The sequence below is a fragment of the Mus musculus genome, chromosome 17 (genome assembly GCF_000001635.26).
Source record: "Mus musculus strain C57BL/6J chromosome 17, GRCm38.p6 C57BL/6J".
NCBI classification, from domain to species: domain Eukaryota; kingdom Metazoa; phylum Chordata; class Mammalia; order Rodentia; family Muridae; genus Mus; species Mus musculus.
Window position 1 is genome coordinate 44,326,310 of NC_000083.6, and position 23,701 is coordinate 44,350,010.

Below are 23,701 nucleotides of genomic sequence, written 5' to 3' on the forward strand. Positions count from 1 at the left end.
ACACAGACACAGACAGACACACAGACACACACACACACACACACACACACACACACACACACACACGCACAATCTTGTTTGTTCTTACAAGACTCTGAGCACCAGCCAAAGTGAAGTTTGATTTTCTATAGGCAGATTAGAGATGTAAAATATAATGAACTACCAGGATAGCTATATTCTTTGAGAAGCTTCACCTTTTTACTAAAATATAATATGGCAACAATGATTGCTATCCATGAAGGCCTGCTAAGATCCATGATCTCTGAACACATTAAATACACAGTATTATAAAGACCGTGGTATATGGAGGCTCTTGGTTCTGCTCCCTGCTTCCTAGTTTATGAGTCGCACAGCTCCAGGAATGAAATGCAACCTGTATAGTGTAGTTTCTTTGTTGGTGAGATAGTGATGTTGGTAACAACAGACTGATGAAGAGGGAAGGAGGGCTGATGGAGATAAATCATGGAAAACACTATGCCAAGGCATCTGGAGTATTTGTCCTTAATAGAATCACCTAAGAAGGACGGAAAGAAGGGAAAGAGAAGGATGAAGGGAGAGATGAAGAACTGGAGAGATGGGGGGAGAAGGAGAGAGAGAACCACAGCTTTTGAATCTACCCTGTGATGCCACAGCCTACGGTATTCAGTGAAGGGAAAAGGGAAGTAAGGTGCCTTAGTTAGGGTTCCCGTTGCCTTGAAGAGACACCATGACCAAAAGCAACTCTTATAAAGGACAACATTTAATTAGGGCTGGCTTACAGGTTCAGAGGTTCAGTCCATTTAGGCAGGCATGGTGCTGGAGGAGCTGAGAGTTCTACATCTTTATCCGAAGGCAGCCAGGAGAAGACTGACTCCCAGGCAGCTAGGAGGAGGGTCTCAAAGCCCACCACCACATTTATTCCAACAAGGCCACATTTCCAAACATATTCAAATCACCATAGAAGGGAGGGAGCGACGGAGGGAGGGAGGGAGGGACAGAAGGAGAGAGGGAGGGAGGGAGGGGGAGAGAGGAGAAAAAGAGGGAGAGAAGAAGGGAGCCATAGATTTTGAATCCATTATACTATTTGCCAGGTTCTGTGTGGCTGATTCATGCAATATTCTTATGGGAGCTAAACCAGCCTGGCTCCTTGGTGACTCAGGGTGCCACCACTCCTGTGCCTACCTTACTGTGTGATCATTGTCAGTATGCAGCTTTCTTTCTCTCTAGCCCAGAAGTAAAGACCACAGAGGCATGGCTAATCCTCATCTTTTTTTTTTTTTTTTTTTTACCTCCAATCTATTGTTCAACTCTTGGCCCGTAGTAGCACTTACCAAACATTTGTAAAATGAGTCAGTGAGAGAATAAAGCATCTTGCCTTGGGCCAGACCTGCTTTCTTCTAAATGATAAATGATTGACAGGAAGGCCACTGGCAGTTCCTAAGACAAATCAGGATGAAGCCACTACAGAGAACCTCCTCTTGGGGCTGAAGGCTAGGGGCTCACTTGGCTGGTCCGGCTGCCAGATGGAAACCACATGAGCAGCAATTTACATTGTGTTCTTCTTACACGGAGAGAATCAAGACAGCCTGGCTCCTGCCATCTTATGAGCAATTCTGCCCCAATACACTGGCTACTGTTCTTTCTAGTGAGTAGCAACACTCCCACCCCACCCCCACATATCAATAAACAGCTACAGAGTCAAATTAGTACTGTTTACTGTCAAATTACGATGGAAAGTGATCCTTTATGTTCTTTGTTTATGGCGTCTGTACAGCCTGCCCCAAGCCCGGGACTCTCAAAATGTGAGCGGACAGCTTCTGACGGTGGATGCCGCACTAGATCAAACCGAACACAGATTTTGTTTGTCTTCCACAATAAACTATCTTTTCAGGTTCACGGGCTCAGAATCATGGCTATCATGTTTCACCAGCTGTTTTTTATTCCTCTGTTAATTTTACAGTTGGGGCTTTGAGAAGGAGGGCTCTGTCTTTGTTCTGCGTCTATGGTGCTGGTTCCGTGCCAGGGGAGCAGAGTATTGCAAGAGGTTTGGGAAGGCAAGGTAGAGGAGCAGGGAGTGTTTGTGATTTGATCGCATGGAGAGCAGTGTTCTGAAAACTTACCATGATAAACAGTGTTTATTGTTAGAACCTGAACATTAGCTAAATAATAATGTTTTCAAAGCCCACTCGTATGCTGAGGACTAATTTCCCTCCCAAGCACTTCACCGTTTGCATATTTTATAAACAAACTCTTGAGTATATTCCTCTAAGTTGCTTTCTTAAAGTGTTCTACAAGGTAGAAGTTGGTCACGTGTCATCAGGAACCATTTGCACCTGTACTGACATGAGTCCTCTTGTCATTCCATGAGGGATCTGGATATAGAACTTGCTTGTAAATTAGTACATTATTCAACTGTCGACATCTTCCCTATCTCATTCATCTGCCTGTTGTTGGAAGGAGTCTTCCAAATGATCTCAATATGGTCCAGACCTTCTCCTGGTGAATGTGCTGTGTGAGCCCAGTTACCTTCTCAACAAAAGGAGTGAACCTGTGTGGATGCCACTCCTTGGGAGCAGCAGAGTTCTTGGTTTTGTATGTTTTTTTTTTTTTATGTCTACACGTGTATGTCTATAGGTGTGCGCAATGTGCACAAGAGTGTCAATGTCTCTGGAGACCAGAACAGGACATCAAAATAAGACCCCCTGGAGCTGGAGTCACTGGAGTTACAGGTAGTTGGGAGTCACACTGGGGTTACAGGTAGTGGGGAGCCACCCGACATGGGCTCTGGGACCTGGACCAGCTCCTCTACAAGAACTGCAGCATTGTTATCAGCTGAGAAATCTCTTCAGCCTTGATAGGTGTTTCTTTTTGTTTTGTTTTGTTTTGTTTTGTTTTTCATAATTACACACCAGTCTTAGGGCAGTTTAGACAAGATCCCACTCAGAAGCCGCATCACATTCACAACTCTACAATTTTTTGTTTTGTTTTTAATTGGTTATTTTAGTTATTTCCATTACAAATGTTATTTCCCCTTCCCAGTTTCCCCTCCGCAAACTCCCTATCCCCTCCCTCTCCCCCCCCCCCCGGTTCTGAGGGTGCTCCCCCACCCACCCACCTCAATGCCCTGGCATTCCTCTATGCTGGGGCATGGATTCTTCACAGGACCTAGGGCTTCCCCTTCCATTGATGCCAGATAAGGCCATCCTCTGCTACATATGCAGCTGGAGCCATGGGTCCCTCCATGTGTATCGTAGCCTTGGGTTGGAGGTTTAGTCCCTGGGAGATCTGAGGGGTCTGGATGGTTGATGTTATTGTTCTTCCTAAGGAGTGGAAAACTCCTTCAGCTCCTTCAGCCCTTCCCATAACTCTTCCATTGGGGTCCTCGTGCTCAATCCAATGGTTGGCTGCAAACATCTGTATCTATATTAGTCAGGCTCTGGCAGAGACTCTAGCAGACAATTATATCAGGCTCCTGTCAGCAAACACTTCTTGGCATCAGGAATAGTGTCTGGGTTTGGTGGTTGCATATGGGATGGATCCCCAGGTGGGGCAGTCTCCAGATGGCCTTTCCTTCAGTCTCTGTTCCACTCTTTGTCCCTGTATTTCCTTTAGACAAAAGCAATTGGAAGTTCCTCAGAAAATTGGACATAGTACTACCTGAGGACTCAGCTATACCACTCCTGGGCATATACTCAAATGATGCTCCAGCATATAACAAAAACACATGTTCCACTATGTTCATAGTAGCCTTATTTATAATAGCCAGAAGCTGGAAACAACCCAAGTGTCCCTCAACAGAGGAATGGATACAGAAAATGTGATACATTTACATAATGGAGTACTACTCAGCTATTAAAAACAATGAATTCATGAAATTCACAGGCAAATGGATGGAACTAGAAAATAACATCCTGAGTGAGGTAACCCAGTCACAGAAGAACACACATGGTATGTACTCACTGATAAGTGGATATTAGGGAAAAAACTCAGAATACTCACAGACCACATGAAACTCAAGAAGAAGAAAGACCAAAGTGTGGATGCTTCAGTTCTACTTAGAAGGGAGAACAAAAATAATCATGGGAATTAAAGGCAGGGAAGGACTTGGGAGGAAGAGAGGAGAGAAAGGGGAAAAAGAGTGGCAGGATCAGGTGTGTGTGTGTGTGGGGGGGGAGATGTACAGAGGATCAGGAAATTGAACAAAGAGGTGTGTGTAGCAATGGGGGATGGGTAACTGGAGGTAGCCACCAGAAAGTCCCAGACGCCAGGAAAGCAAGAGGCTCCAAAGACCCAACGGAGATGATCTGAAATGCCCAACAAAAGGGAGGGAGAACCTGAAGAGATTCTTTCCAGAGGTTAGGCAAGGACCCTGGTTGAAGGATGGGGCCACCCATCAATCTCAAAAATGTTAACCCAGAGTTGCTCATGACTCTACAATTAGAATCTGTTGTTTCACTCGCCTTTTGAAAATAGAAACAGTACTTTTTCCACAAAAAGTATTGTCGTAAGTGTGTACTTTTTATCTTTGTGATGTTTTAAGTCAGGCCACCCCTCATTTTATAAACAGAACTATAAAAAATAAATAGCACTCCAAGAAGTGAAAGCCAACCATGAGGTACAATCCCTTTGTCATCCCAGCCTGGACCCTCACACCATCACTCAGCTTTGCCTTAGCTATGAGATAAAGCTTATGCTCCTAACATGTTTCTGATGGATCCCACCTGAACTTCTCGCATCCCCACTTTTCTTTAGTGTGGCTTAACTCTCTGGCCGTCAGTAATCATATGTTGGGAATTTAACCCCCAAAGTTACAAGGTGGTGGTATTTGGGGACAGAACCTATGGGATCATAGATCAGTAGACTAATGGATAAATGAGTTGTGGAGGCCATGGTTGTGATGGAAACCCATCTCTTCCTGGGATGTTTTCTCTCACATGGAACACCCTGCACTATATTCAGACTTTGTGAAAAGCCCATACTGCCAAGAAGTCTATTGCCAAATACAACTCCTTGGACTTTATAACCTCTAGAGTGGTAACAAATACTATTTTCTTTATGATTTCCAGGTCTGTCACAACAAGGACAAAAATGGACCAAGATATCTTCCCCTTAAGCTTTAGTCAAACTGGAGTGCTCAGATCTACTATGTTCCAATTCATGCTGCAGGTTTCAATGACAATCTTGTCACCCCTCAGCCTCTGCCACATTGTCCTGTTCTAACACACACACACACACACACACACACACACACACACACACACACGCACGCACTTATTGATTGCTATAGCTCTGTGTGGCCAGTCACTTGACAGTAATTGCAAATCACACGTTACTGGGAGTGTTTAGGTTGTTTCCTTTTGAAGCCAGAACATTCAGGAATCCAGCTGAGGAGAATACTTGGAATGACCCAGAGGTTAAATGGGGGTCTATGGATTCTTATAGACATCAAGTAGAACAGCAGCGAGCTTTGAAGATCTTATATTACCTTCTCTCATTGGTACAATACCCAAGGGCACAGGCTCCCTAGAGTCCTAAATACAGTAAGATACGGGAGTAATTATAACCTTTGCACAGTCATTTTCAGCATGTCCAAGTGGAATGCTGAAGCTGGAGACATGCTGTTAGCAAAGTTTATGCACAAAGTTTGTTTACTGTCCCTGAGGAAGTGGGGCTTTTCATCCTTTCTTTTATTCATTCATTCATGCTGTTTAAACAACAACAACAAAACAAAACAAAACAGAACACCAAAAACCAAAACAACAACAACAACCACTCACCAACAACCACTGAAAATCATGAAGGGAGAACAAGCCGAGTAAGAAATGGACCCTAAGCATGAGAGTGAAAGACTTTGAAGAGAAAGAAGACCTCAAAAATCACCAACCAAGACAGTAGTCCCCACGAATCTTAGGCATTCACAAAACAAACCTGAACCCAGCAGGATGATGCTAGAGCCAGGTGGAAATTGAAGAGTCCCAAGGATTTTACAAGAAAAGATAGTTTGGGTCAAACATTTAAAGGCAGAAGTCTCCAGGAGAGCTCAGACAAGATGGGACAGGGCTTGAAATCCAATCCGTGGAAGTCTTGGGAAGCAGACAGGAAGCCGTAAGAGAACCATGAGCAGCTGGCTAATGAACGTGATGATTCTGAATGAGCAATGGGAAGCCCCAGGCTTGAGTAGGGCTGTGACTTGATAAGCAGATTTAGGAAGTTTGTGGGGTAACTTGCAGTTGGTTTGTCAACATGAAAAAGACTAGCATGTAAAATAGAAAGGAGAAGCGCTACGCACACCATGTGCTCAGTGTGGAGCCTTCCGAGTCTCTTAAACTCTCTTTTTTCCACCCTGACTCTTCTCACATAAGTCCCAAGATGGATCCCAGCACGACTGGTTTCTATTCTTTAATTTCTTACTTTATTTCGTGTGTCTATCTGGTGTGTTGTGGGGGTTGTGCACACACCACAGCCCGTGCGGAGAAGTCAGAGGACAACTTCCAGGATTCTATTCATCAGCCATGTAAGGCCTGGAAATCAAACCGAAGTTGTCAGTTTCTGTGTTAGTATCAAGTGCTCTTATCCACTGAGCAATCTTGCCGTTCCCAATTACGAGTAACACATCACTTAAAGATGGGACTGCGTTCTGGGAAATTTATCCTTAGGTGCTGGTCATGGTCTGAACATCAAAGTGACTTCTGTAAACTAACAGGGCTATGGCAACAGTAGGTGTGGTTTACCCTTCACTAAAATGATGTCATGTAGCACATGTCTATGTCTGTGCTTTAGTCAATAAACAGCAATGGTTAAGTCAGACACATTTCTACAAATTGGAAGGAACTTCAAGATGAAAGCTTTGATCTGTTATCAATTAAAATCAAGCAGGAGCACTAAAAGCTAAGGAACACCTATTCTCTACTAAGTATTTAATGGACTCATTTAATCCTTTAAATACAATAAGCTTGAAGATAAAAGTGGTTGACCTTCCATACAAAAACATCATTATTATCACCACCATCATTACCACCATCATCATGGCATCATCACCCTTATCGTCATCACCTATTGTGATGCTGGGGATAGAACCCAGGTCCTTGTGTTTGTGCTTACTAGCTAACCACTCTACCACTGAGCTAAGTCTGCTATCAATGCATTTGGGGTGTAGATTCTTTCCAGTGTATGTATAATCCAGGCACAAAATAAGATCTCTAACTTATCTGTAGGAACCAACTAAGAGCTCAAACTAGGCCCATTTTTAATCTTATTTGACTTTGCTGTGAGAATTGATTAATATGGAGGTCTAGATTACTTTCATTTCTACATTTTCTGATTACATATTATTACCCAGCACTTTCTTGTACAACAAACCTGTTCTTGCATACTTTCATAGTTGGATTTTCATTGAAATTCCAGAAAGTAGAAACATTCTCGCCCAGTTCAGGACAAGGAAGAATGGGTGTAAGACTCAACTCAGATGTATTTATCCCGAGACTTTGGTCAAGCTTTTAGATATTCCAAAGTCTCGAGGTTCACAAGACAGAATTCCCCTGCAGCATCTTAGCATTCCATGGAAAGCATGGTGTCCCTAGAATTCAATCTACAGATATTTTCTCCAGATCCCAGTCTTTCTGCTCTCCAGACCCGAGTCTAGCTTCAGTGGATACACCTATTGGTCTTTCTCACTGATGCTAATTGGAACCATTCTTAGGCCTAATGGGTCAGGCCAGCTACTCTAGGTCACCTTGAATCTAAACCTATTCCATTTTAAGTTGACATAATTTACTTTGCATACCTAGTGAATTATTTCCTCTATTAAAAGAAATGGCTTTTGGAGAGCCGAGCTCAGTGGATCCAGTAGCTGTCACTTGCTTGAGGGATCTGAGTTTGAGCCCCTCAAATAGTCAGCTAAAAGCTGGAAATAGTGGTATGCACTTGGAAGCCAAGTGCTCAGGAGGGAGAAACAGGTATGTTCCTGGGTCTAGCCAGCCAGCTGGTCTACCTACTAGACACGTCCAGGGCCAGGGGAAAACTTGTCTCAAAGATGATGATGATGATGGTGGTGGTGGTGGTGGTGGTGGTGGTGATGGTGGTGGTGATGGAGGACTAATTTTGAAGTTGGGGTGGGATTCAGTAAGGTAGAAACCCCCCCTCCTCTTTCTTTCACAACTCTTTTCTCAAATCCAGGCACTCTGACCTAAAAAGGCACCTTGAGAAAAGATACACAGAGGGAAGTTGGATGACTTCGAATGGATTTGGTTCCCAAGAAAAACGCAAAGGGCATAAGCCGGTGACATCCTTGAGGCAACCACTAACCCTGTCCACACCCGCCCGGCTGGTGGTCTCTGTGGAAGCTGGAGGAGGTTTGCAGTTCTCTCCCTGCCACTAACGGGCTCCAAACGCCAGGCAGCTGTGGGGGCCCCTCCAGCCAAGGCTAGCTAATGAGTCTCCAGTACACCCATTATAGCACACTAACAAGCGCAGGGAAAGAAACTGAAAACCAGCTCCAGCTCAGGGCGGGGAGTGGGGAGGAGAAAAAGATGGAATAATTTTGACAATTTCTGTTCTTTATTTCACAATTACCAGAACTATTTAGAACATATTTCCATGTTGAGGTCTAATTAGAGAATTTTCTAATTTTATTTTTTTGTTGCTGTTGCTAGTTGAACCCAACTTGCTTTGGTCATTTCCTCAGCTGGAAACTCTTAGTACTTGATTCTTTTTTCTTCTCTCTCTCTCTCTCTCTCTCTCTCTCTCTCTCTCTCTCTCTCTCTCTCTCTCTCCCTCTTTCTCTCTCTCTTTCTTTCTTCCTTTTTTGTATAAGTGACTTTTAAAAAGAGGTTTCAATAGAGTTCTTCTGCCTCAGTATGGACATCCCTGAAATTTACAGAAAAATAAAACATCGAGTCACTTTGAATTTAGGTCAAACCAAGTTTTAATATCCAAAGAATTTAATCAGAAGGCTGGAGTCTGCATTACTGCTTTAAGATACCAGATTTTGGCATGGGCTCTATTCTGTTATGAAGTCCCCTACCCATCTCAGGACTAATGCAGTACATATTAACATTCAAGACTCAGGAAATCTCATTTGGGTGTTCATTTAACTCTATCAATCCTGGCATTTGTTAGATAAAGAAATCCATGCTGCGTGTGTTGGCCCAAAGATCATATGAGATTGAACTCCCCAGTTCAGGGTAGTTTGAGAGTTATTAAATTTCTCAATATATTCCATCAAGCAAATAGGAAAACATCTCATTAATTCTGACTCCTCTGATTTCAAATTTATTCATCTCACAAATCTAAGCAATTGATACTATGTACTATGTTTAAATACTGTCTAATGTTCTTAAGAGGACATTGCTGGAGCTGAAGAGATGGACCAATACTTATGAGCCCTGGCTGCACTCCCAGGCGTACTGAATTTGCTTCCTGCCACCACCTGAGCTCACAACCGCCTGACACTCCAGCTTCATGGAACGCAACCTTTTCTCTCACCTCCAAGGTCACCTGCACAAGTGTGGCATGCACTTGCATGCACAAAGACACATACACACAAATAAAAAGACAAATCAATTTGTTTTTAAAGAAGACATTGTTTGGGGGTGGGGACAGCTAAGAAAATGATTCAGTGAGCAAGAGTATCTGTGCCAGCATGAAGACCTGATTTCAAATCCCCAAGATCGGGTAAAACACCTGGAATGGCTGGAGATACCTGTCACCACCCCTGTAGTGGCTAAAGACAGGAGGATCCTGGAGCTGTCTGGTCTAGTAGATATGATCCCTTTGGGTTTAGTGAGAGACCCGAGCTAAGAAAAATAAGGCACAGAGTGAGAGAGGAAGACACCTCATATTGTTCCCTGACCTCTGCATGTGCGTGCAGAGGCTCACAGAGCCACACATTCACATGCACGCATCATACACCATGTATGTACGCACGCAGACAATAGAAGGAAGACATCATTTTAAGTGTAATGTTAAATATATTTCGGGAGGCTGGAGAAATGGCTCACTGGTTAAGGTTCGTGTTGTTCTTCCTGGGGACCTGAGTTCAGTCCCCAGCACCCAGCAGGCTTCTCACAACCACCTGTAACTCCAGCTCCAAAGGGCCACTGCTCTCTTGTAGTTTCCTCAGGTACCCCCCCCCCACACACACACATGTAACACACACACACACACACACACACACACACACACACACACACACCATAGAGGCGTGCATGCACAAAATTAAATCTGTATAACAAACTTCTTTCATATTTACAAAACGAGGGCACTATTACAAAAGCTGGAAAAGAATTCTCCAAAGTGGGCACAGTAGCTTCTCTTTGCATAGTGCTCACCAGTTTGTTATTTGTGACATTGGCTAAGGTTGAAATTTCTTCTCAAGCATTCTGCAACTCTAGCTTTTTCCTCTGTGCTTGTACCACAGCTTCATGGAAATTCTTAAGATGGCTTTTTTTTTTTTTTGATATGCCACAGTGGAAAATGGGATGTGTTTGATCAAGATGCAAAATTTGATTTTGTGACTCACTCATGTCATAAGGAGAGCCTTGATGGGAGGGGCATTGCAGGTACATCTGGGTAAACACAGGAGAAAGCGTGTCATCAAAGAATTGATCCCAAATCAGTTCTTCAAAGGTTCGCCAGTTCAGCAGGAAGCCCAGCAAGACTTAGCAAGCTGGGGCTCCAGGGCGGGCCTCTTCTCACCGCCCTGCTGTTTACTTTATGAAAAGAACAGAGCTTGCTCAGGGCCTGCCTTACCCTTCCTCAAAGGCTCTTAAGCTGACTCAGCTCTTTAGCTTCACATAGCCACTGAACCACTTTAAGGGACAGGGAGAACCCGCCTACAACGCTGTTCACTTCCCCACCACCACCACCACCACCACTGTGGTGGCAGCCCTGTATAGATTTAATTACTGGGGACAGCCTGGGCATACATTTTCCACCCCATGTTTTTTTTTTAAACCCACATCTTTAGTTCATCCCTACCTTGTCCTTTCTGGTAAATCAATACTAGATGGGTAATTTGGGCAAAATAGGCTGGGAGCTCACCAAAGCAACTTGGCTTCTCTTCCAAATGAGCTTAAGAGTCACAGGCCACAGTAACCCGATTCTTACCAGACAAACTCACCATGGATCCTGGAAACTGTTTTCTCTCTGGTTTGGGATTTCTTTTTTCAATAAGATCCTGCCTGGGTAACCAAAGGGGTGTAGATGGGATGGGTCATGGGGGACAAACAAGGAGAGAGAAATCCTACCCTTCCCAAACCAGACATTTCTCACAGTCATCCACAAAGCAACCTCAAAGCAGGTCACCGCTACTTACAAACTGGCGATGGTGCTGCGGTAAGCACCGAAAGGCAATTTTGGCCTGACGAACCAATTAGCCAATGATCATAGCCACTTCCTCACTCCTTCCTAAATTTCTTAAACATGTGTTTCTTGTAATCCACTTCTTCTGCCACATAGACCCAAGTGACAAATCATGAACTTGAAAGATCCAGTGCCCCATGCCAGAGTGCAGGAAGGGCCAATAAGCCAGACTACCAAGTTTGGTAAATGGGGGGGGGGGGACAACAAAATCCTGTTTGTACAAGCTCAATGGTATGTTCCAGAAAGCAGGAATAGCATTACTTATTTTTTAATATATTCTGGGATGTGTTACAATTAAAGGAAATTAAAAGAAAGGCTGGCTCCCAGAGAAGCAGTAGCTTGCAGTTGATGGCGTCACCCCTGCCCACATGCCCTGGTCCTCTCCCTGGCAGGCCCAGGAGTTGGAATCAGAAAGGCTTTAGGCAGAGTTGAAAAATCAGTTTCCTGTGGGTTTTTTTTTGATAACCAAGAACATAAGGAAGCTGATGACTACACCAGCGATTCCTTTATTAAATAACAGCGGGACAGATCATGTCAGGAGCCACCGGGCTCTGTCCTGCCAGCTCTGTTCAGAAAACCATTCGAAAAGCCATTTCAGGAATCTGAAGGTACCTACCAGAGACCATTAGCTTACCATGCAGGAGTCGGCCTTAGGAGGCTCCACCCCCAGCCACATGTCTCTTTTTCTTCATTAAGTTTGACGTACTTGTCTTGCTCCACTCTAACGATGTCTGCTGAGGCTTTCCTTTCTCCTAGTCACAGTTCCTTGGAAATCTCAGACAACATTATGTGATCATATACATCCACCTGCTCCTCCCCTACCAACCCACCTCTTTGTTACCCACCCCCATTAAGTCCAATAATACACTGTTAGCCATGTGACTATCCACTGGAGCATGGGCAGCCCAGCAGGGATCGTGCCTTGAGAGGAAAGTAAGTCTTTCTCTCCCAGCAACCTTTGACTGCCAGTAGCTCCTTGCTAGGGGTGGGAGGTGGTTCCTTTCTCCCCATTCCACAGTGGGATTTTGTCTGGCGTGAGCTTGCTCAGGTCCTGTGCACACTCTCTCATTGCTGTGAGTTCATATATGCCACTTCTCTGTCATGTCAGGGGTAGGGGCGTGGGATATGTTTGTAGCTATCTAAGACCAAGGGCTCTTAAAATCGGTTTACCTTTCTTCAGCAATGATCTGGGAGCCCTTGGGATGTTGTGTGGTATAGATGCCCTTATCAGGTTGGGCATTCTTCAGCCTCTACTTTATGGTCTGCTCCACAAGATGAAACCCATACCTGGCACTGTTAGTAAAATCAAGAACCTGTGGCTAGACAGCTAACAAGCTCTAGAGGATTTTTATACATTTTAAATTTATATCATGTGCGTGTTGTGCTGTGTATATGTGTCACATGTGTATGTATGTTCTGTATATATGTCTGTTGAATGTGTGTGTTCTGTATATGTTTGTTGTGCTGTGTAAATGCATGGTGAGTATGCATGTATATGTATGTGTGTTGTGTGTGCATGTGTGTATGTTTGTTGTGTTTTGTATGTGTCATATATATGTGTATGTGTGTTATACATATATATGTGTTGTACATGTATGTGTGTATGTTCTGAGTATATGTGTTTTATGTCCATATTGTGTGCACATATATATATGTATGTATATATGTGTGTGTGTGTATGTGTGTGTGTGTGTGTGTGTGTGTACGTAGGTAGTGTGTGTTTATTTGTGTGCTGTGTATGTGTTTGTACATGTATATCTGTGTTATGTGTGTGTCTTGTATATGCATTGTGAGTATATGTGTATGTTTGGGTATATGTGTGTGCAAGTGTGTTGTGTGAGCATGTGTGTTGTATATGTACATGTACTTATGCGTATATGCATGTTGTGTGTTTATATGTGTACATGTGTATGTTGTGTATGTATGTGTGTTTGTGCATTTGTGTATATGTGTATTGTGGTGTGTGTGTGTTTTGTGTGTGTGTACTATGGGTATGTGTGTATGTGTGTTATGTGTGTATGTGTATGTATATATGTATGCATGCATGTTGTGTGTGTACATGTGTGTTGTGTGTGTATGTGTATATGCTGTGTAATGGGGACAAGGAAGAGTGGAGGATACTGAAGTACATATCTCTTCATCCCAGCATCTCACATGTCCAGATGAGGAAGTGCGAGTGTTCCAACTATGCAAACTCCATGCCCAAGCAAGACACAGTTATGTAAAATCTGGGGCTACTAAACTTTGATTTTAAGGGAAAAGTTAGGTACATGCACAAAAGAAAACTTACTTTTGTTACAGTAGAATGTATAAACATGCACAATTTTTATTTAGAGAGAGAAAAGAAAGCATAATATATTAACTAAGTTTTTCAAAATCATTCAATACTACAAACATCACAAAGTTAAATTATTTTATCAATTGATTCTGGCACAGCTGATTTTTTTTTAAATTCTAGACTTCTGTCTACATATATATCCTTGACCCACTACTTCTCTAAGTATTTTTAAGTATTATCTGTGCATTGTGTATACCACATACATGCATGAAGGGGGCATCAAATTCTCTAGAATTGAATTTTAGACTGTTGTGAGGCACCTTGTGGTTTGGAGAACCAAACCAAGGTCCTCTAAGAAAACAAAAAGTGCTCTTAACTGCTGAGCCATCTCCACAGCCTCCCTTTAGTGTGTGTGTGTGTGTGTGTGTGTGTGTGTGTGTGTGTGTGTGTGTATGTGTACATATATACAAGTTTCAAACAGTCTAGAAGAGGACATCATATCTGGACCTGGTACTACAGGCAGTTGTGAGCCACCACGTAGGTGATGGAGACTGAACTCTGGTCTTCTGGATAAGAAATAAGTGCTCTCTCTCAACCACTGATCTATCTTTCTATCTTTTCTCCAGAGAAAGTAAAAAGGAGACCAGTCCTCCTCCCAACATGCAGGATCAATTTCTTTTTTCTTTTCTTTTCTTTTCTTTTCTTTTCTTTTCTTTTCTTTTCTTTTCTTTTCTTTTCTCTTCTCTTCTCTTCTCTTCTCTTCTCCTCTCCTCTCCTCTCCTCTCCTCTCCTCTCCTCTCCTCTTTCTTTCTTTCTTTCTTTCTTTCTTTCTTTCTTTCTTTCTTTCTTTCTTTCTTTCTTTCTTTTTTTTTTTTATTTGAGGTGTGTCTTAGTTTGGGTTTTAATGCTGTGAAGAAACATCATGACCAAGGAAAACCTTTCTGAATATGCAAAGGGCAAACATTAATTCAAAACTCAAACCTTGTCCTGAGTTTAAGTGCTCACTTACATTGAATCACATGACTTCCTGCAACCTTGGTTTTGAATGCAGAGCTTGCATTTTGGAATATACGTGCCATCATGATACACAATGCAAAAGGCTGCTGTGTACATGCTGTCACAGTGCATATGATGAAGGAATGCTACCCAAAATACTTGGTTCATATTTGGGGCTTCTGTATATGATGAATTGTCATGGTTTTATAGCATGCACCATGTTAATTGTTCAGTTACAGTGGAAATGTAAGACAATATTATCCTGCCGTCATTCATCCGCATGTAAGTGTCAAATTAGTGTTATCTCTGGGTTGTACTGTATCAAAAGATTTGATGTTAAAGATTGCTGTTTGAATTTCTGACTTGTGGTTTACACAAAATCATTACATAAATTTTAGCTTGAGATTAGAAAATAATTCACAAGAACATCTAAACTGACCCTATACATGCCCCTGCTATGTTGTCTGTCCTACTTAAGAATGTGTGGGTTTAAATGATGGCCTGGCCTGGGGCTTGGGCCATGGGGTGAGGCAGGTCATGGGAAGTTTTGACTGAGCATACCCCATGACCTGCATCAGGCTATGAGAGGCCGCAGGACCACGGGGGTGAGGATGCCCAGTCTGAGGTCCCCACAGAACCTGTCGGGGGTCCTGGCCAGCACAGAGGCCGAGGACAACAGATTCTCAGGCTCTTAGATACCGAAGTCACTCCTGCTGGATGCTACGGAAGAGCTGAGAACAGAGTGGGGGCCTGCGGGCTGGCTCTAGCCCTGGCCGAAGGGAAAAGGGCAGGAAGAGAGCCCCGACTGGGTCCCACCTAGACAAGAGAGAGTCCTTGGCTTGCTTGTCAGTTGGTTTGGCTTGGTGGTGACTGTGGTTGGGAGTGCAGAGAGGCCTCCCACAGGATATTAGACTCTGCTCTTTAGAAGAAGACCTGCTCCATTGTTCCCACAGAGGATCTCTATGAGAAGAGGCAGTCCATGGCTTTAAAGCATTTATTTCATGGAGGAGAGTTGTTATAAGTGAAACTGTACCCTCTTTCTCAGGGTGGGCCTGATGTTAAATACCTTTTACAGGGAAGAGTGTCTGGGAAGCCCTTCAGGCCTTTAGGTACCTCATTAAAATGGAGATCTGTCTTGAGGCTATGTGATCTGTGGTCATGTCCTCTACCTGTGGAGGGCCTTGAGGCATTGCCCTAAGTGACTGATGGCCACAGAATTATGGAGAGCTGAGGCCTCATGTCAGGAGCCTGGTGTCTAGGAGTGTGTCAGGCAAATGCCTTCCATCCCTTGCAGTTATCTGCTGGGTCTCCTGGGTTTTAAACTTAGCTCAACCAGATACCAGGCTGTCTTTCACGGTCCCACATGTATGCCTAACAACATTCTCAATGTTGGCTTCCCATGGCCAAGCATATTCAAACCATCACTGTTCCATTTAAAGAGATGCTACAGTATGAACCAGCGAGAAACACTTTCTTCTGCATTTTGGTCAGCTACAAGCACAAGTATTAAACTGATGAAACCCCTAGTAGCTGGGGTGTGTCCCCGGGAGGTGGTGTTTCCGTTATATCTGAACAGAACACAGGATAACTCTGGAACCTTAAAGGCCAGCAGCTCACAGGAAAGGTGGTCCTGAAAGGGGGCCCAGGGTCCTGAGACGAGGCTGGAAGAGCAAACCCAGGACGGGGTAGAATAAGACTGAAGAAGCACAGTGGCCATAGCCTACACACATGACAATTCTTTCAATGTTGGAAGACTGTGTTTACATGGAGGAGTGGGTAATGTTACTGCCATCAAGGCTGGAAGACTCAAGTTAATTTGGGGACATTTGTGACAGTGCGAGATCTCCAGTGTGGAGGGAAGATGTATATGATATTCTTCTCCAGGTGCTGACCTTTCTCTGAGCTTTCATGATGCACCAGGTACAATTAGGGGCTAAGTAGGACAGCTACAGCAGCAAAAGGGCTAATGCTGGCAATTTCACTGTGACATTGTGATAGGACACATAACAATGACTGCCAAGGCTCTGGTCTCTGGAGCAAAATGAACTGGACTTGAGCCCGGCTGAATGTAGCTGAACCTCAGCCCTCCTTTGGCTGCTGTGGTGGTCCTGTCCTGTAAAATGAGACTCCCGGTGAGCCTTATTCACGGGGCTAGCCTGGGAACCAAAATGAGGATGATCCACAAGATTTAGCCCTCTAAGCTTGTCAGTCATCTTTTGCTCCCTTGTTGATGGTCTCTGGAGTGACACCAGAACATATATATGGCTGAGAGCCAGACCAGGTCACAAAGAACTGTAGAGAACATGAATCAGCCTGCAACAGATGTGGTTAATGAGGCAATGCTGTGGCTTAGGGAGCAACAAGGTACAATGACCACTTTTGAGAGGCCTCAGCAGCCTGACCCTCCACACAATGGTAAAGGGTATGCATGTAACAGCCGTGCATAAAACACCTTCGGGAGACTCCGGAAAACTAGAAGAGGGGGACTTGGGAGGATCATTGGAGTTCCCATTGTCACAAGTAGGACCAGAGCTAGACTTTGCTGAACTGTGACCCTCACTACAGGGTAGAGGCAGGGGAGACATTATTAGAGCTAGGTGAGGAGATGACCCTAAGTTGATCTCGAGGGTTGAAGAGAAGCTGCAGGTATGTCTGCCACGACTTTAGGAAGCCACCACTGGTTTTGAAGTTACATTGACACTAAACTATGGAAAGCTTCCTAAGACCCAAATCTGAGTCTAGCTTGGGAGACTCAGCAGAACGTAGTGATCATAACTGGAAAGCAAACAGGGCAATCAGAGGCACATTGTCCTATGCGTTCCTTATAGTAGCATGGGAAGTAGACTGTGCATGCAGGAGAAGGGAGGACAGGATGTGTAAGCTAATCAGAAAGGCTGGGGAGTCCTGATGACTTCTGATGGGCAAGCATCCTATAGAAAGCCCCTAGTTTCTCTGATCCTTCATCCTCAGAACACAGAGTAGTGTAGGCTTTCTAGCAGTTTAGAACTGCTCTGCTTTGGGGAATAAAGCAGTAGGCAGGCCAGGGAGGAAGGACAAACATGTCCCCAGTCTCTCAGATAGCACAATAAGCTAGTGCAGTTGTGCACCCAGCCTCACAGAAGTAAGGATCTGAAAATCGGAATGCTTTGTCTGTTAGATGGGAAACTAGAAGAAACAGTGACCTGGGCTCTTGCCTTTGCTTGATGAGAAATTATCCTTATTAGAAGAACATGGGGTGATGGGATTAGTGCTTTACTGGAAGAACGGGGCCCCAGACTACCCTCACGCATGAACCCCTTGGAATCTTCCCATCCTAGCTAGGCAGTCTCATAAAAGAGTCAGTTCTCTTGTCTCCACCAAGGGCAACATCTGGGAGCAGATACAGGGCTCTGTGCTTGTCAAGTTCCATAGTGCATCATACCCTCACAAGGACTGTCTGTTATTGACATGTAACGTGGATCTTCTCCAAGGCTCTAATGGCGAACAATGGGACATGCTTTAAGTATGAGCCAGTCTGCTGTCAAATGTGTCACTCCAGAAGTCACTCCTGTGGCATTGTGGCACTGTGGCAGCCATGTGCGTGTCAGACCTTAAGCGTCTGCAATGTTTCCTTATTTGGAGTTTGATGGGATTAGCTTCTCACCTTAAGGTTATTGAAGAGGTCCGGTTAATTATGTCATTATTCCCATAACATCAGACACTGCGCTGAATCCAAAATACTTGGAGAGAGAAGCAAGGCTGGACTATTTCAGTTCCTCAAATTCTGTCTCCACTATCCAACCCATAAGTTTAGCAGCAGAGTGGGAGGCAGTGGAGTTCCTGGGTACTTGGAAGCCTCCAGGCTGTCTTCCTGTGCTTGGTCCCCATGTAGTGCTATAAGAAGCTCTCTTTTAAGGGTACTATTTAACCAGGCCATGTGTTCCAAACTGACTATGTCATATTTTTTATTCTATTTTCCCTTCCAAAGTAAATCATGGCTAACAAACCCCACAGCTTGGATTCCCTGGCACACACTGGTTTAGAATCTCTTAGACCAGTGGGGTTTCAACCTGTGGATTATGACTCCTTTAAGGGATTAAATGACCTTTTCACTGGGGTTGCATGTCCTAAATATCAGATATTTACATTAGGATTCATAACAGTATCAAAATCACGGTTACAAAATAGCAACAAAAATAATTTTATGGTTGGGGATCACCACAGCACGAGGAACCATGTGAAAAAGGTTGCAGCATTAGGAAGGCTGAGAACCACTGACATCAACCCAACCCCCCACAAGAAACATGGGCTTTAGGAGAGAACCTGCTAAAGGAATAGGATTCCTAACTGGTTCTAAATCCTTAGCCTTAAGCACACAGATAACTGTCGCTCACGCTCTGGTCAAAGAAGCGTCTCTTTGTAGCTGATGGAGATCATGTCAGAAGCCACAACTGGTTAAAAGTCAGGGAGCAATGGATCATGGGGTTCTCAGCCCTAACAGACACTTCTACAACATAACTATCACAGAAGAGGAGGCAGAAAGAGTGTAAGAACCAGGGGATCAGGAAGTCTAAAAATGTATTCTAAAAATGACAGGGGAACTTCAACCGTGATGGCTCAACAATATGGCTGCCTATACAAGCCCTGAACAGCTACAACATCAACAATGTACTAGTGTGGAAGGGGGAAGTCTCATGAGGTCCACCCCTAAACAAAGAACTACAGGCAACCAAGAAATGTTGAAAGAGGGGGAAGTAGTCTTTCCCCAGGGATAAGCCCCTTGTTAGTTATTATCCAGCACCAAGTGATCAGTCCTGAGACAATATACATACAAGTAACTGTAAACACCTCCAGCAGGTTGTGTGTGTACGTTATACATATATGTAAAAATAACAAAGAAAAGGGGACCATGAATTTTAGAGGGAGCAAGGAGCAGGATACATGGGCAGGTGTTGAAGGAAGCAAAGAACATGAGAAAATAGTATGGTCCTACTTTAATGTTTTAGAAATTTAAAAGGTGTAAAAAAAAAAAACCAACAAAAGAAACACAGCGAGAGAGAATCCACTGGCCTGAGAATCAGCAGTCTGGCTGATTCTGACATGAGCAAAGTTGAGAACAGGGTCTCCAAGGGTTACCTCCTTGTGCCCACCCGAGGACCAACTGCCAATATTAACTCCAGTATGTGCTGGATGGAAATGAGACGATAGAAATCTTGGTATAACAGGGCACAAAGGCTGCCGATGTGCATCTAATCCCTCTGGGGTAAAAGCAAGAGATGGTCTCTATGTCACAAGTGTCTCTCATGATACCAGCCTTGGGGACAAGATGCTGATTGGCATGAGACAGAGTCACCTGGGTGTTTTTTACGGTGGAGATTTGCTAGTTTTTCTGGAGGTCAGGGGTACTTTGAACTGAGACTGTCCTTTCAGTCGGGGAAGAAGAATTTGCTAAATTGTCTGAAGGCTGTTTCTAGAAGACAGAATACGTTTCAATTACCCCAAACCAGAAGAGATTGCTTTAAACCGCCCTCTGCTTGGTACAGGATGCTGTAACTTTCCAGCTATACTTAATTCTCTCCTTGCTCAGACAAAAACAACTTAAGGAAGGCAAGGCTTACTGTGGCTCATGGTTTGATGGACAGTCCATCCTGGCAGTGAAAGTCACGGTGGCTGGAAGTGCGAGGCAGCTGGTTACGTGATATCCACAGAGATGAAGGCTGGTACCCAGCTTCCTTTTTCCTTTTTATGAAGTCCAGAACCCCAACCACAGAATGGTGCCACTCATATTTAGAATGGGCCTTCTGGTGTCAGTTAGCCTAGTTTAGAAACTCCCCCACAGACACACTCGGAGGATTGTCTCTGAGGTGATTCTAGAGCCCACTAGGTTGATATCAGTATTCACCATCCTAGGTACCTACATCTAGCCATAAAGAATACAGAAGGATGATTCACTGCCCTTAGCCACAGAGGGAGGGTAATGCACCCGGATCAGGAGCCCCATTTGCTCCATCACTGGGGACATCTTATCTATGAAGAATAGCTGAGAAGGCTGAAAAGCATCCAGGAAACTATCACAAGGCTTTAAAGCTGGGGCTCTGAGATCTTGGTAGAAAGCCACAGGTGGCTACCCCAGAAGGTAGCATATTCCTTTGGCTAGCAGAATGCATTTTTTAAAGTATGATTAAGTGACAATAGTTCTTTTGAATATTGGAGTGGAAAGAAAAGGGGACCGAAGGAAGAAGTAGTAAAACCAACAACAAAAACTGTTTCAAATGAGCAGAGCAGACAGGGTGCCCTGCCTGAGCTGCCTTCTTCCTTCTGAGTTGGTCCTATCACCTGGCCTCTAAGGGTTCTTAATGGTCAGAATGCCGCAACCATTTATGATGGTTCTTCATGTTGTGGTGACCCCAAACCATTAACTTATTTTTATGGCTACTTCACAACTGAAATTTTGCTATTGTTATAAATCATAATGTAAATATCTGAGGTGCAGGATATCTGATATGCAACCCTCCTTGAAAGGGTCGTTCAAGCCCCAAAAAGTTAGCAACCCACAGGTTAAGAACTGTTGCTCTAATGGATCCCACACTGTGCTGGGTACATTCTGCATATCACGCTGAAAATGTTCTAGTGCAACATCTTAGGCAGACACCACATGCATAGTTTTTAATGTACAGAGGGCACAAAACATAGAGCTAGCTCTCCAGCTTCCTGCTGTTTCTCTCCTAATCTAACATTCCTGGAAGCAAGTGGTCTCAAATTGTCTTGATTCTTTTATCTGCAAAACAGGCCTCAGGATACAACAGTAGACTCTTTCAAGACATTAAATGTATCAGTCCCTTGCTCTCCACTCCCCTCCTGCGCTTTGTGGCAGGTGCACCTGTCAAGCTTATCAGTCTAGGTGGAACTATACCTTCTTCTCAATTCATTCAAATACTACTTACATATTTGCAATGTGGTGCTAACTCAAGAGTCAGGGTGTGGACCACCACTAAGGGCAGATGTTCTCAATCCTAGTGCCCTTTCTTTACAGAGGCAAACCCACAAGTACTGCCTAAGAGTTGGTGAAGATCACTCCTTCCCTGTGCCACATGATGTTGGCAGGCAGCCCACACCCAAGATAACCCCTGCCCAGTGCCACATGGCACAGCCAGGACATTGCCCTCCTGAAATGACTCCAGGCATCCTGAGGCCTCAGGTGCCCCACTGAGATGGGCAAGCAAGTTGTGAAAAGATGAAAGAGAAAGATAAGCAAAAGGTCAAAAGGTCGTGGAAGTAGAAACTCCAGGGGAGTGAGAAACAGCCTGGTGTGAGTGGCCAGGATTACCACCTAAGGCCATGGGGAGGCCACATTTGGGTCTGTGCCCCAGCAGCAGCAACAGGGTCTGTTACCATCAAAGTGGACGACCCTAGTCTGGACTGCCTCCTGGGGCCATATTGATATCTGAGGACTGTGAAGAGTTGTTAGTGTTGCAGGTGAGCAAGCTCAGAGAACTTGAGCATGGCAGAGCTGGACCAGCTACTTGTCTGCTGTGCAGCAGTGTGGATAAGGAAGAGATGTTTCCCCACCCCGACCCCAACATCCCCTTTGCCACCTGTAGCAGGCTAGAGAGCCGACCTCAGTGTCATGAGAGCAGGAGAGCTGGCCCTGACCCTCACCAGCTCTAGCACTTGGGAGAGCAGATCCTGCCCATCACCTGAGGAGCACAGTAGAGCTGACCCTGGTAGTGGGGATGCTGGTGAGCTAGCCTCAAAGTCAAAATAGCAGGAAAGCTGGTTCTGCCCCCTGCTAGCTGCAGCATTGGGTAAGCCAGCTGGGATAGCGCTGGAGAGCTTGCCCTGGTGGCGTGTGTACAGAAGAGCTGGTGGGCCAACCAGCTTAGCTACACCCCCAGGTCCAGAACCAGGGCTTTAGCCCATTTGTGAAGTGCTAGACCACAAGGAGGGGCCTGTCCTACAGATCCAAAGCTGCAGGGTCTCCATGATACAGGGCGACAACAGGATATTTGAGAGGAGTCCCAGTGAGGAGCCAGTATTGATGATGTAACAGAAGCCAGAGGCTTTGAACCAGACCAATGACTCAATGCAGTGAATATTGACAAGAAGCATGGACACGAGGGTATACCGTGGGACACACTGGGATGCACTACAGCTCCCATGACAAAGGTTTTGCTATTTGTTTTTGTCTTTTTCCTTTTGGAAGGAGGTTGAAAAGGTGGAGGGCAGGTAAGGAGGAACAGGGAGAAGAATGGGGTTGGGTACATGATGGGAAGTTCACAAAGAACCAATTTAAACAAAACCAAAAAAACAGGTACTGTGACAAGTTCCTTAGTCCCAGTACCAAACAACTAGAGACCAGAGGCTCCCTAGCCAGCCAGGCTAGCCGAATTATTGAGCTCCAGATTCAGTGAGAGACCCTGTCACAAAATGTACTGCAGAGAGCCACTGAAGAGGACACTTGACATCAACCTCTGGCTTCCACACCTGTGTGGACACTACACACACACACACACACACACACACACACACCATCTGCAAGAAGATATCTGTCCATTGACACACCCAACCCATAGCCCTGGTGGTGAGTCTAGCACGAAGTGTAAAGGCTGCTTCCAGAATGTTGATCTTTGACCCACAGCTCCACCTGAGATGTCACCCTTGAACCTTAGTCACAACTTTGGAATTTGAAGAGTTTGGGATGTCTCTGGTCCCTTTGGAAAGTGAAGTACTCTAAGCCACAATTATCTCACACAGGTGATTTGGGGAACAGTTCCCCTGGGACAAGACCTCTAAGGGAAAGAGGGGTGGAAAGTTGAGGGGAGTGGATGGAAGGTATCGGCGATGGTTCGATATCTTCCTAAGATTCTCTTGCTGCTCCTGCCAGCAAGCAGCAGGATGATGAATGCCTCCACACAGACACCAATGGTTAATAAAGAATGTCCCATAAACCAGTCACAAGCTACTCGCTAGGTAGACCCTGTGCTGACACTTAGTGGGCAGTAATGTATGAAGCCCTTGAAACAAACCCGTCAGGAGATTTATTTAGCCCAGAGGGTCAGAGGGCAGAGGATAAGAGACAAAGTCAGGAGACAGAGGATGAGAGAGAAG